At 38.0% G+C, this 12,576-nt stretch overlaps 1 long non-coding RNA gene and 1 pseudogene across 3 annotated transcripts; one reads left to right on the top strand and one right to left on the bottom strand.

The window, feature by feature from the left end:
• Nucleotides 1-284: 284 nt before the first annotated feature.
• Nucleotides 285-5,825, top strand: LOC125251324. 3 transcript variants are annotated; one of them, XR_007180972.1, is made up of 4 exons: nucleotides 285-528; nucleotides 1,138-1,476; nucleotides 4,035-4,114; nucleotides 5,156-5,825. It is a non-coding gene; the product is annotated as an uncharacterized LOC125251324 (long non-coding RNA). The 3 variants fall into 3 exon arrangements; XR_007180971.1 differs by lacking the exon at nucleotides 4,035-4,114 and having other exon boundaries at nucleotides 298-528; nucleotides 1,141-1,476; XR_007180970.1 differs by lacking the exon at nucleotides 4,035-4,114 and having other exon boundaries at nucleotides 298-528.
• A 1,303-nt stretch (nucleotides 5,826-7,128) lies between these two features.
• Nucleotides 7,129-11,938, bottom strand: LOC125251322 (annotated as a pseudogene).
• Between the last annotated feature and the right edge of the window lie 638 nt (nucleotides 11,939-12,576).

Genomic DNA, 12,576 nt, shown 5'->3' with positions numbered 1-12,576 from the left:
GCAGAATTAACAATGTAAGCAGGCAGTGTCATTTTATAAACTGCTTAAGTGACCCTGATATTGTAATAAGTACATAAATGAATGAATGAATGAATAAACTAATAAATAAATAAAACATTACAAAACAACCATTAATAAAAAATAATTAATTTGTCTTACATTTTAACTGAATATTGCCATTTACATTTATAAATTACTTTTTTATGAATAAAAATAGCCTTTCATAAATGAGTGGGTAAATCAGCACAAATCAGCATAAAACTGCAATGAGAACATTGTTTTTTGATATTATTTGATTTGATATAGGCTATTAACTTTTCAAACATTTTATTATTATTATTATCATGTTATAGGCTTCAGCTAACTTTGTTAGAGATAATAATCTTTTTTTAATCAGAGTTTAAACTGGTTCGAATTTTCCTATTTCCGGCCCTTTAAATTTAAAAGTAGGCGCGCAAAAGGCGGAACAGCAGAGAGGATCGGCTGGAGAGAATTGACGGTTGAAAACTGCACAAAATTAAAGTCAAGGTAAGATTTTATTAAAAGTAATGGATTTAAACAATGTCTTTATGTTGGTGATTGCTTCGTTATATTTGATTGGAGTATTAATGTGATATTAAAGTTAGCTAATGATAACTTAAATCGTTAGCAAGCAAACATAAGGCTATTTGAAGATAAGTTAGTCATTTCAACTTTTGCTATCTCTGGATTTTCAGGATTTTTTTTAAAATATGAATGTTTTGTGTAGAGAAATGGGCTGAATGATTTGAAGTTTGTGTAGGCTGCAATGATTAAGTGACCGTGACATAGTAATTTGCTATGTTCGCGCTGTTTACATTTTTATTATGATACTTTGCTACGGCCAGTAGATCAAGACTGATTAGTTCATTGTTTTTAACTATTTTATGTAATATCTCGTGAATAACGTTGATTAGTTCACCTCCGAGTCTTTTGAACCGAGTCTTTTTCGTTCATTCACGTCACGTGACGGCATACATTCAGTTAACGTTAGTTTGGTTTTACTCAAGTAACATGATCTGATCTACAGTTAAGTCCCATGAAGGCAGCATGTAGCCCGGTTAAACTGTAAATCCAGTGGTCAATAACACTGAAGTGATACACTGTCTGTCTCCTCAGTAGATCCTGCTGTAAAAACCAGCATTGACCAGCATGAATTCCCTTTCAGTCACTGTCTACCAACCTGCAGTCGGTTCAGCACGGTACTGTAGACAAGTGTTTTTACTTATGTTTCATTATGGCATAACAGTAAAATAAAAATTATGACTATAATTCAATTGGACATTCATCTATGTATTCATTGTACATTATACTGCACTAACTAGTTTTATTACTTGTCAGAAACATCAGGCTCACAGCAACAGATTAAGAATAATCCTGCATCAAAAGATGGCTTTAACTTGCATGTGAGACAGAGAAGAGAAAAAGAGGAATGAAGATGGACTGTCTAAGAAACCTGTAAGTCTGTTACACTGTCTATTTTGCTAATCATTTGTATTATACTACGAGGCTATTGAATGCTTGAATTAGAGCTACGATAACCGCAATACCGCAGTAATGAGATGCCTACCGCGATGTTGAGGCCATCACCGTCATCACCGCACCGTTTCTATGGTAACCAAGAGCTCCTGCACTCATCAGATTCATGCGGCTGCAGCTTGTTTGTAGTATCGGCGAAAAGAATGATTTGTTGAACATCTGCGAAAATGTTAAAGTATGTAAAATAGTGACTGAACTTAAACATATGCTTTTATTAAAACTGATGATCTGCTGTGCCAAGGGACATTTCGAAACATTTCACTGGTTACTTTCGTTTTACCGCACAGACCTTTATGTCCTATAAATGTGTCATATTCGTATTTGTGTGAAAGTCCATGCAGCTTTCAGTGGGCGGGACTGTTGGCATTAATAATAAAGAAACATGAATGAATGAGAAAGTAAAGAGCAGGATATTCTTGATATTAGAAATAAAATTCAATACAGGCAAGATGTTTAGCCTCTGTTTTCAGTTGCGTGTCTAATAGGTTGTTTGCAATCACGTGGTTCTGGTGACGCGCAAAATTCCGGTGGAGGGCAACCAGTGAAAATTAGAATGGAACAGATGGGGAAAAGTCAGTTCTGTGCTGGTTTAGAAAGGTATAAACAGAAAATCACAACGTATATTGAATGTGATCCTTATGTTATGAAGAGGAGCGACTTTTCCACTAAATTGAAAAACTTGATTGCCATCGAGGAGGTAGATATAGAGGATGTGAAGCTGCCGTCTCGTCGTGTTCAGTTCTAGTCTGGGTTTGTTTATATTGCGCTACCTTTCTGCTAGCGATGTTAAGGGCAGTATTTTAATTTTCTGTCATGATTGTGAAAAATGTCGCCATTGTTGGTCATTTATGGTCGAATCAAGAATTGTAATAGGAACTCACGATATCGTTTGGGGGAAAAAACGTTTGGTTGAGAAGGTGAGGGAAGACGACTAGTAAATGTAATGTCATAATGTTAAATAAACCCACTGTCTTTCACTCAAAATAATCACATACTTAGCTGAGTTTTGTATTTGGTTTTTGTGTAAAAATTAATGAACATTATGTTTGCGAGTATGACTTACTCGCTTGTGAATGATTATAACTTGCACACAGCCACTTCAAAACTGTTGACGAGCTTCTATGGGTTTGATTTTGGTTGTCATTTGTTGAAATAAATACAAAAATACAGCATGTCGGTGTCTGCCCCCTGAATGTGACCCTCCGATTCTCCTTCGTGGTCATATGGGAAAGTGAATATTTACAAAAACAACATTAAAACTAGTTACATTTACACGCGTCCAACAAAGAAATGCATTGACTTCTGTCAGCTTGTTAAACATTTATTTTATTTGGACATTTTCTAACATACGACGGCCGAAGCAGCAGCGCATGACTGTTTTCATGGTAACCATTGTGAACTGAATTCTACAAAACTGAAGTAAAAACACCAAATTATCATTCAATGGGATAAAATATCTTCTCCTCCCTGCAAACGATAGCATGAAGAATGTGAATATTTAACCAAGTCAAAAACAAAAGGTAAGCAGGTAGCCTATCCATATTCATTTCAGTATCAGCAGACGCAAAACACTATAAAAGGCGACAACTTTTAAAGTTAAAAAATGAAATAAGATATAAAAAACGGTATAAGTTATGTAAACGATATAAACACCTTCTGGGTTCTTGATTTTAACGATTTGAGCAACCATAAACAACGCAAAACATATACGAATTTTGAGTTTTTGATAGGATTCCTATATAGAAACATCACTCCCTGCCCTCCGGACACATTTGCGCTGCTGCTGTGACATCATGTGCAAACAACCTATTGGTCAAATACACCGTGTCAAAATGCCTGCACTGGTGAGTGTTCACATGAACACAGTAGATGTAAGCACTGTCCGTGTGCTTTGTTCTTCACTCACACACAGTGCCGTAGCGCAAATCTGCAGGGCCCCTTGCAAGCCAAAATGGTTACGTCATAATATTGGGAAATCTTTCCGTTTTAAACCAAGAAAGTGAGCCAATGTATATCACACAAAAAGCAAAGTGCAAACTTTTCTCAAGAGACAAATTTCAGCATAACATGCTGATAACAGTAGGCTATCCTAATTGTCTTAATTTATTCCTTTATTTATTTTGTAGACCATAAATATAGTAAAACAAATGAGAAGAATAGTATTTCGTGTTAAACAGGTTGTTTTTTAAAATGCATCTAAGGGTGCTTTCACACTTGGTTCGATTGCCTGGACCGAACGCGAGTTCAATTGCTCTCCCCTCTCCCTGCACCCACTGGACTGTGTTCACATTATATTATTTGGGTCCGAACCGCGGTTCGTTTGCGTCATCAAACCAGCAGCTGTTTACTACGTTGCTTAATAACGATGGCACAGGAGAAGGCGGCAAAATGCATAACGTTGCTCTCCTCACTATTTATATTTTTGAACCGTTGGTTTTGTTCTTAACGGCTCTTGCGTCTATCTCCCGCGAATGTAGAATGCTGAAGGCGAGCAGAAATGAGAAAAGTTATGCTACAGCTCTCTGTTTGCAGCACGTCAGTCACGCTCGTCGGGAAAGTGAGTGAAACACACACACAAACACACATTTTTATCAAATAATACGGCATTAATAGCGGTACACTTCCGCAATTTGGTACGTTTGCATTCAAATCAGAAGCGAACTGTACCTGAGTTCACTTGAACCGCACCCCAGACCACCCTTTTTAAGCGGACTCGGGTACGGTTCGGGGGTGCGCACCCGAGTTGCATCTTTCAAAATATACTCACAGATGTGCGTGGATGACCGAGTTCAACACGTGCAGTACAATTTAATTCACGAATCGTGCCATCAACGGGACTTCGCTGGGCAGGATCAGAGAAGAAAAATAGTGCATCCACCATTGCAACATAGTTCTGAAGTTACACCAAGAGAACAAAGATCAAAATCGATGGAGATAAGCTTCTAAGTTTACTCTTGTTTTTGAATTGCTCTTTCCACACACTTCTTCGACAACTGCACACTGTGCTGTGCATCTTGCCACCTAGTGGACTCTTCTGTACAGCTTGCGCATGCGCTGTTGCACATGCACCATCCGCACAGTCTCGAAATTTGGCCTGCACACGGACGAGGTATGCAGACGTCCTTGAGCCCTCCAGATGACGAACATTACGTCATGCAGACGGTGCACGAACGCGGCTTTAGTTTCAGTGAGACTGTCCTTATTTCATAAAAACATGCCATTAAAAAGTATTTAAAATATACTCTTAATGTTGTTTCTTTGTGTTGTTTTTAATTTAGAGATTAACTGTGACATTATTACATAATAATATGTATTATTAAAAACTTGATTATAACATTACATTTAGATCTATTGCATTATATTTAGATAGTGGCATGAAAGGTTGCAACTTTGAATGAGCATTGTAGCTGATCACAGTCATGTTGAGTGTAGGTAAGCAGTGATCTCATCATTGAAACTCGAATTCTGCTCACTAACCAATACGTTCATCGTAACTAACAGTGCAAACACAATGTAAATAAGAGATTTGTTGATTATAATGGGAGTTTTGGTGTGAGTTCAAAACTCATCATTTTGTCTGTCTCTTCCTTATCCCGAGGTTACCATAGTCAGCTGGATCCCCTCCAAATCCAGATCAGATGCTGGACCTGCATCTTGGCATGACCACGACGCAAGCCTAAATGTCAAAGAAGACCATGTCAACTAGACAAGCCAGACAGATTCCCTGTGAGGACTTCGTTGACAGCCATCGGCAAAGATCCTCAGCAAAGACCACAAGAACCAGACAAGTCCTCTGCACAGACCCCTACGGCCAGCTTCAACTCTATGCCGGCGTGTTGTATCTTGATCTTCAAACTGATGGAACCATATGAAATATTCTAGATTATACCAATCCACAATTTGACTTGTGTTGCAGCCTGAATCACATCACACCATATTCGTTCATTGGCCAGAGAAGAACTGGTCCCTGACTGAGCCTGGTTTCTCCCAAGGTTTTTTTTTCTTCTCCATTTTTGTAACCTGATGGATTTTGGGTTCCTTACCCCTGTTGCCTTTGGCTTGCTAAGTTTGGGACACTTAATATTCAGCAATAATATTGATTTGATTGCACTGACACTATCATATGAGAACTGAACTGAGCTGGACGATGACATCACTGTTTTCTGCAGAGCTGCTTTATAACGAATTGAACTGATTTCATAATTGATTAACTATATACAGCTATTGAACAGAACTGAATTAAAACTATACTGACTTCAGTTGAACAATGACACAATTTTTTTTAGAGCTGCTTTACAGCAGAATTGAACTGGAATAATTGAATCATTCTCCTGTTTATACCTGTAAAGCTGCTTTGAAACAGTCTATAAAGTGTTAAATTAAAGGTGACTTGACTTTTGAAATAGCCTGATCTGGTAAACAGTAATGCGTTGCCAAAATGTCACCATTCTAGGCAGCATGTGGACCACATGAGGATTTTTATTTTAATCCACTAGGATTAAAATAAAAATCTACTGTGGCCCACATTAGGGTCAGTTCTGGTGTATTATTTGGTTTGTTAGTGGCTTACGTGTGGCATTTCTAAGGCTTGATTGTGGCCCAGATCTTGAAAACAGGAGTGGACCGCTCATCATGCCATCATTCAACGCAGTATGTGGGCCAGAGCAAGGTGTTGGATCTGGGCCAGAATTAAAATGAACTGTTGCCCAGATTAGGGCCAGTTATGCTTTATTCGTATTGCTTATGGCTGACATGCGGCATTGGTATGGCTTGCTTGTGGCCCAAATCTGGCCAACAGGAGTGGTCCGCCTAAGTGCCATCATTCCATGTGGTATGTGGGCCAGAGCAAAGGGGTTGGATCTGTTGCACACTTGACACTTTCATGTGGCCCACATTTGCCAGGAATAATGGCACTTGGGCGGTCCGCTCCTGTTTGCCAGATTAGGGCCACAAGCAAGCCACAGTTATGCCGCATGTCAGCCATGAACAAAACAAATGAAGCAGAACTGGCACACATCTGGGCAACAGTTCATTTTAATTCTGGCCCAGATCCAACACCTTGCTCTGGCCCACATACCGCATGGAATAATGGCACTTGGGCGGTCCACTCCTGTTGGCCAGATTTGGGCCACAAGCAATCCATACCAATGCCGCTTGTCAGCCATAAACAAATCGAATAAAGCAGAATTGGCCCACATCTGGGTAACAGCAAGGTGATGGATCTGGGCCAGAATTAAAATGAACTGTTGCCCAGATGTGGGCCAGTTCTGCTTTATTCGATTTGTTTATGGCTGACATGCGGCATAACTGTGGCTTGCTTGTGGCCCTAATCTGGAAAACGGGAGTGGACCGCCCAAGTGCCATCATTCCTGCCAAAAGTGGGCCAAAGGAAAGTGTCAAATTTGTGCCAGATCTGGGCCATATCAATTTTGCTATCTGACAGGAGGATGTTAGTGAACCAAAACACAAGACGCAAGTGAATGTAGTGATCATGAAATGATATCAGAGTTATGGCAAGAATAGAAGTCTGAACTTAATCTCACTGATTCTTGAGAGAAGAGACAAAACATGTTTGAGATGTTAGTTTTTATTATTTCATAACACATTATTATAAACTGATATATTTGTAGACAAAGGTCTCAGCTAATGAACAGGTTTTTCTGAAAATGTTTTCTTCTAAAAATGTACTTCAGAACTTAATTTGTGTCAACTCCGTCAGACACATTAAAAAGATGCTATTTTAATTTGATCATCAACAACAGTGTAAAATACACATGACAAATATACAGCAGTAGCAGTAAAGTGAGATCTGTGTGTCTCTGAGAGAAATATAAACAATAAAGCCTTACAAATAAGAGTTTTACAAATCTGACACTGAAAGAGAAGCTCAAATAATCATCAGTATTTATTATGACAAAAACACACTTGAAGAACCTTTAAAGTTCAGCGTTCTGCTTCAGATTTAAGCACTTCCTGAAAAAGATGAACATGTAAAGCCATAAATGAATCAATCTCACCAATATTAATATATGCTGAATCAGTCATCATCAATCATGTACCTGATGTGTGAATATGTGCTTGATCTCCTTCAGCTCTTCTGGATCTGATGTCATAAAGCACAAGAATGACAGTAGCCACGCCCACCAGAGCAGAGAGGACCAATCGGATCACAGCTTCAGTAGGACCACAACAGTGGACTGAGGAATAAAAACATCAAAGTGAGATCAGCTCAGTCAATAAACGCTAATATCATCAGCGCTGCCGTACCTGAACATGTGTGACAGAGTTGAGTGATGTTCCAGATGTTGAGTCTGGTGGCTGATGGGATTGTTCAGCACACAGCTGTAGGTGTTTTTATCCTGATATTCCACCTCCAGAGGTAGAGAGAGACTGATGCTGAGATCAGACACACTGATGCTGGACAATGAACTGTTTCCTTTGTACCAGGAGAGAGTCACATGACTCACATTCACCACTGAACACACCAATGAACATGATGATGATGATGATGATGAAGAACATTGTGAAGAGTTACTGCTGATGACAGGAACAGGCAGACGAGCTGAAAACATGAGAGAATAAAGAGAAATGAGGATGAATGAAGAGATTCAAGAAACATCCAGAGGAACCAAGATGATCAAAAGTAGAGCATTTAAAACTATTGAATAGAAAGTTAAATATAAACCTGCTGTTCATGTGAAAGTAAGAGAATTAGTCATTTGAACTCATTAGTCATGATAAGATACTTCTTTAGATCTAGCTGTAATAAATAAAACACGTGAAACTGATATTTAACTCACCGTAGACAATGAGACGAATAGAAGAATGAATGATGTAAGTACCGGGTGCTACTGAAAAGAAGATATAATCATAATCTCCAGTGTGTTTCATTGTGGTTTTTGTGATGGTCAGAGATCCAGTTTGATTGTCCAGCTTCAGTCTGTCTCTGAATCTCCCATCAAGATCATCATCATTTACAGTGAATCTGTCATCCTGTTTATTGATTTCAGCTATTACAGTGTTTCTAAAAATCCACCGAATCACATCACCATCCTTCATTTCAGTAAGATGAGAGTTTAGAGTGACTGAATCTCCCTCCGTCACTGACACTGAAACAGGGTTTGTCACAGATAAACAGATTATAATGGTTTATTAAATTAAATAGTTTAACATTTAAATTTGAAATAAACAATATCATAAAACAGCAAAAAGAAATAAAATGATGTATGAATTCATTTCAATTTTGTCATTAAAAAAAAATTAAACTCACCAATAACAACAAGATAGAAACTATACCACTTAGAGTTGATCTGTAGTCTATAACCTCCAGCGTGTTTCATTGTGATGTTTGTGATGGTCAGAGATCCAGTTTGATTGTCCAGCTTCAGTCTGTCTCTGAATCTCCCATCAAGAACATCATCATATACAGTGAATCTGTCGGCCTGTTTATTGATTTCAGCTATTAAAGTGTTTCCAAACCTCCACTGAATCACATCATCATCCTTCATTTCAGTAAGATCAGAGTTTATAGTGACTGAATCTCCCTCCTTCACTGACACTGAATCATCAAACACACACATGGAGAACAAACAGAAACAGGTTCAACACAGATTAAGACACTCATTTATGAAAGTAAATAGTTTGAAATTTATAAAATGAATGTCATAATTAAACAACAGCAGCAAAATTGAGTTTGGATTAATAATTGAATCTTTGTGATGATTAAAATATAAAATGTGAAAATAATATTTAACTCACCAATGACAGCGAGATAGAATTTATCTCTCTTATATTTGGTCTGTAGATCATAATCTCCAGTGTGTTTCATTGTGATGTTTGTGATGGTCAGAGATCCAGTTTGATTGTCCAGCTTCAGTCTGTCTCTGAATCTCCCATCAAGATCATCATCATATACAGTGAAGCTGTCGTCCCGTTTATTGATTTCAGCTATTAAAGTGTTTCCAAACCTCCACTGAATCACATCATCATCCTTCATTTCAGTAAGACCAGAGTTTAGAGTGACTGAATCTCCCTCCATCGCTCTCTTCACTTCACCAAACACTCCTGAAGAACAGAGTTTTTCACAGATTAAAGCTTTAAAATCACTTGATGTTGGTTTGATGAAGCTTCACTGAAATACGTTTAATCGTGTAAATGTGACGTGAATAATATTCTGCAGCAGCACAAAGACAAAAGATGATGAATGAAAAGAGAAATAGATTTATATATGGATCAGTAACTAAAAAAGACACTTTAATGTTTAATATCACACTAAAACTAATGCTGTTGAGTATCTGAGCTTCATATTTATAATATTTTATTTAATCAGTCCATAATAACTGAGTTTAGAGCTGAATTCAAACTTGATCTGACAGTAAAATAGGCTAATAGGCATATTATCAAAATAAACGAAGATTATCATAGAATGGTCATCTGAAGTAAGCACCTTATGAACTGGGAATAAATACAAACTGCACAAAACTACACATGTACATATTTATTTGTATTATGATTTTTTTGCGGGTGGGACGTCCCCACCACTTTCTGCTTAACGCTGCTGCGGCCGGAGACTCTATTCGTTCCGGTGAAATCACAAAAGCGCAGACAATAATAAAGCCACCTTTGAAATACAAGTGCCAAAACAAGCTCTTTTTCTCAGTTTATTATTGGTCAAATACACTCAGAATCAATGTCACAATGCCCATCTTGGTGAGTATTAAAGTAAACACAGTTCAGGAAGAATGTGTCCGTGCGTTCGTCATGTCTTAAAGGGACAGTAGCCGAATAAACGTGCCGCTCTCTATGTTGTTAAGTGAGTACGGGTTACATTTATTCACATCTTGTCATCATTTGTGTTCTACTGAAGAAACAAAGTCACCTACATCTTGGATGCGCTGGGGGTAAGCAGATAAACATCACATTTTCATTTTTGGGTGAACTATCCCTTTAAGGATTTTCAGTACATTTAGCATAGATGGGCTATAGCAAGTTACTGACAACATTATTTCTATGACACTTAATTTTTTGAACATATCTACACAGGTTCTGTCTCGCGCACAGACGCGCGTGCGAGCCTCTGAAAGCATTTGGCTGCAGAAAGACGCGTTCGGCGTGTGCACTGCGCTCTAGTGGACTTTTGTTTTCAAGCACTCAGTTCACTCTCGCATAAGCTGTTTTCAGCACACACTGTTCGTGCCATCACAACAATTGGGCTGCACGTGGACGTCCACAAACCCTCCTAATGACGAAAATTTCGTGATGCGGACGGTGCGCAGATGCCCGAAGTATACTTTGGGGCCCCAATCCGCCCAGGCCCATATGTACGTGTATATCCAGACGCTACGCCACTGACTTTGTTTCTTTATTCAATTTCTTACCTGATTACTACTGTTAGACCTACCTGAAAAAAGAAAGCAGTCTATTTAATTTATGTCTTTATTCTATTGTATTTATTTGTGCTATTGTTAGTAATTTGTTAATTTGCTCTTATTTTATTACTGTTTACTTGTCTTTTTTAAATTCAATTTACCATTTGAAATCAAGCTTCTTTGTGCTGTGTGTAACAAAATTACCTAATTGTAAAAACAAATACTCTGAGTTAGCAAATATCTGAGATAATTGTAATGGTAACTGATCAACATATATATGAAAAAAGCTTAAAAGTTTTATCATATAAAGCATAAAATCTCATATAAATCTCTTCAGAAGAAACTTTTGATTGCCTAGACTTTCAATAGATGGACAAAAAAATATATATATTAAAAATATCTATATGAGAGTATATACATTGTTTTTTTTCCCCATGGTATTGAAAATGGTATCGAATATCAGTTCTTTTCAAGACATCTTATTGAAGTTAGAAATTGCCGTACCATGACAACACCACAGCCTATATATTTACTCCACAAACTAACTCTACAAACATGGAAAAGAGGGATAGATGGACCTCTCGACCTTACGCTGAGGAGAAAATCCAGCGCAACTTTGAGCAGACCAAGCAAAACATGATTATTGCTTCAAACAATAAAGCTATTCAAAATATCATTCAATGTAAATTGTGATAATCTTAATTAATAATCGCAATTACGCAATTTCAAGGGAATAATCGACAGTTATTTGTCATAATCGTGCATCCCTAAACTGAAGCCATAAAAACACATTTAAAACTCACCATCCAGACGCCACAAACAGAGCAAAACTAACTTGAGAAACATTTTCTTCATCGGTTCACTGAAAAGCCCACGATAGTAACTCTTAAAATGTCTGAAAACCCTCAGATTGATCTGAAACACACTGAACTGTGATATTTATCTGGTTGTGTGTGAATCCTCCTCCATCCTCAGTTTCCGTTCACACATTCATCTGCTTTAACATCACGAAAATCAACAAACTTCTGCTGATTCTTACATTTTCAAATGAATTCTGGGCCTGAATGAAACTAACAGCAGAAGAGTGAAATATTGGACTAGATATCTGAATCTGCTGGTGTGTTATTTAGTGCTGTGATCTGTCAATCATATTTGACCTGTGGCTCTTATTTGACTGTTGATGGATTCACTTTATTTCAGTGTAAAGATGTTTTCTGTGGAGTGGAAGATTGTGATCTTATTAGCAGGAGAGAAAATGAAGTAATGCTTCAGCCACAAACTGCTGACACGAGCATCAACCACAAACATCCAGCAGAAGCTGTTTATCCACCAGACAGATCAAACCAGACACACTGATGTTTGAACAGATAAAAGAAAAAACTGTTGCAGAGTCCATTTTGACTCAAAAGCCAGTAAATCACATGTATAATGTTTGCCTGTGTTGAGTTCTTACTAGATCCAGGAAGTGTGCCCATATTAGCCGGTTCTGTCGACACTGCAGAGTAGAACTGTTTCAGGTTGAACTTCCTCAGCTGGTGAAGGAAGTACAGTCTCTGCTGGGACTTTTTCAGCTGGAGTCTATGTGTAACTCCCACTTCAGGTCCTGAGAGATGGTGGAGCCCAGGAACCTGAATGACTCCACTGCTGCCTC

The sequence above is a fragment of the Megalobrama amblycephala genome, linkage group LG17 (genome assembly GCF_018812025.1).
Source record: "Megalobrama amblycephala isolate DHTTF-2021 linkage group LG17, ASM1881202v1, whole genome shotgun sequence".
Classification (NCBI taxonomy): domain Eukaryota; kingdom Metazoa; phylum Chordata; class Actinopteri; order Cypriniformes; family Xenocyprididae; genus Megalobrama; species Megalobrama amblycephala.
Note: the sequence above shows the minus strand (reverse complement) of the source record. Positions and strands in the feature narration are given on the sequence as shown.